This window comes from Glossina fuscipes, unplaced genomic scaffold (assembly GCF_014805625.2).
Source record: "Glossina fuscipes isolate IAEA_lab_2018 unplaced genomic scaffold, Yale_Gfus_2 0, whole genome shotgun sequence".
Classification (NCBI taxonomy): domain Eukaryota; kingdom Metazoa; phylum Arthropoda; class Insecta; order Diptera; family Glossinidae; genus Glossina; species Glossina fuscipes.
Genome location: NW_023998414.1, coordinates 28,713,672 through 28,715,882, shown reverse-complemented (window position 1 = coordinate 28,715,882; position 2,211 = coordinate 28,713,672). Strand labels below are relative to the sequence as shown.

The 2,211-nt window shown below is 32.0% G+C and overlaps 1 protein-coding gene across 1 annotated transcript in view; it reads right to left on the bottom strand.

The window, feature by feature from the left end:
* Positions 1-2,211, bottom strand: part of LOC119641739 (homeobox protein B-H1-like) — a 14,627-nt gene that overhangs the window by 1,519 nt on the left and 10,897 nt on the right.

Here is a 2,211-nt window from a genome sequence, read left to right as displayed (position 1 = left end):
ATATATATATATATATATATATATATATATATATATATATATATATAGAGTATAGAGTACAAGCACATACAACATTAGACATAAATTTATGAGCTAATATTTATATTCAATACTCGTCGTATCTGAGAGCATAGCAAGTTTATCATTCCCTTTGTAACGCGTAGAAGAACGCATCAAATATTTATAAGTAAACATGCATAGATAAGAACCCTTTCTTCTCTTCTTCTTACTATGTTCGAACAGTATTTTGGTAACATTTGAGACAGCCACGATCGTGAACTATGCACGTAATAAATTCATTGTGGAAAAATATTCAACTGAGTGACATGTGTTTTCTTAGTAAACCTATAATGAAAAAACCTAATGAGACAGATCTTAACGGACAGTAATGACATCCGTAAGAGTAGATGTTAACTAAGTGTAAATGGCAGCAATTTAAGCTTTATTTTGCCTGGTATCAATTCACCAGAAGGATTTAAGATAAAACGCAGACATATGATATGAGATGCAAAAAATAGATCAATGTGGTCCGAATTTACCGTAATTGACTTTTACGTTAACTCACTATTATGGACCATTTTTTGGATCTCTTTGCTTAGTGCTTTTGTGGGGACGAGTTCAAAGGATTGACCTACGTTGTTCAAATTTGATACACAAGATTTCTAAGTGAAATTACCGTTACGAACAATTTAAAAGCACAAAACCAAAGAACTTTTCCATTTCGTATGGGAAACGCGGGAGATCCCCTATCTAATTTACGGGCCTTAAACGTTTTTTCTATATATTTTTCACATAGTTACAGGGCATATTAAGTTGGCGCGGATGTACTCACTATTCATTACACCGGCCGGAATTAATTTAAGCTTGTCTCTCTCCCTCTGGCTGTCTGAGGTATGCCCATCTATTTTTTTTGTTGTACTCAAGCTTTTTGAAATATTTTGACAAAATTTGGTGAACTGACGGGCATGTTGCTGTGACCAAGGAGAAATCCTATTGAAAATGGATTAGATCGGTTCAATTTCTGACCAGTTCCCAAATAACATCTCGTTTTGACAAAATCGCCATATAAGCAAAATTTTATTTCTCCAAACAAATCGCTCAGTAATAGCAAGTATTTCAACTTGATGATTAAATTTTCTGCGTCCACTCCCATATATTCCCATATGTTGTACGAAAAAGTAGGCAAAAAGTATTAATTTTTATTGTATCGAGTTAAGAATTGGCCAATAACATTAATTTGTGATCAAAAAGAACTGTACGGTAATAAGGTGACGTAAAACTATTATTTGGACTACATCTAACATGGGTTCTCATGAAACCTATGACGAAGAAAGTCTAACTATTTATAGTTTTGTGATGAAAGCATATGGAGAATAATGCGATCTTCAAGATTATTTTTTTTTTTAATTTTTATTAAAATTTGGAAAATTTGTATGAAACGAAGTAGTGTAAGGTGTTGAATAGTAGGCCTTGCCCGACTCATGTTCTTTTATTTGTTTATCTTATGTTTTTTCCTGTATTTTATAAATTCTTAATTTTATTACTTTTAATAAAAAATTATTAATTTCACTCAAAATAATTTGTTGATATAAAATTTCTTTAAAACTCTGAAGCATTTCATAGGATTTACTGGCATTCACACATAAGGTCCCGGCACGATATAAAAAACTAGAGAAACAAGTTCATTGCCTTAAAGAAGACCCGGTCCTCAAGCTCTCCAAGAAGACAATCTGAGTTAAATAAATCGCGGTTTGAAAATATTATGTCTTATCCGTTTTAGCAATGAACGATCTGATCGGGACGAGAACTTTGCATACACATTAGGCTGAGAATAATCCGGAAGCTATTAGTGAAGATTTCAGGCCAAAAAATAAAACATCTACGTATGCTATGGCATTTTATACTTTCTCGCCATTATAAATAACTCGTTCTAACAAAAAAAAAAAAAATAAAAAAAATAAAAAAAAAACTTCGAAGAAAGAGAATGAAGAAAAGCATTTGAACTCATTTACTAAGAGACGACGACATTTCTTTGGTAGAAAATTGATGAAAATCAAAGTTTTTCATTTAATTAAACGCCACACACAAATCCACAGTACAACAACTATTCCCAAAGAGCTTGCTTACAGCTTTGAGCTATTAAATGTAATCTGTCAAAAGATGCCTCTATCAAGATTATTTAAATTCAAATATAAAAATGGGCATGGGGGG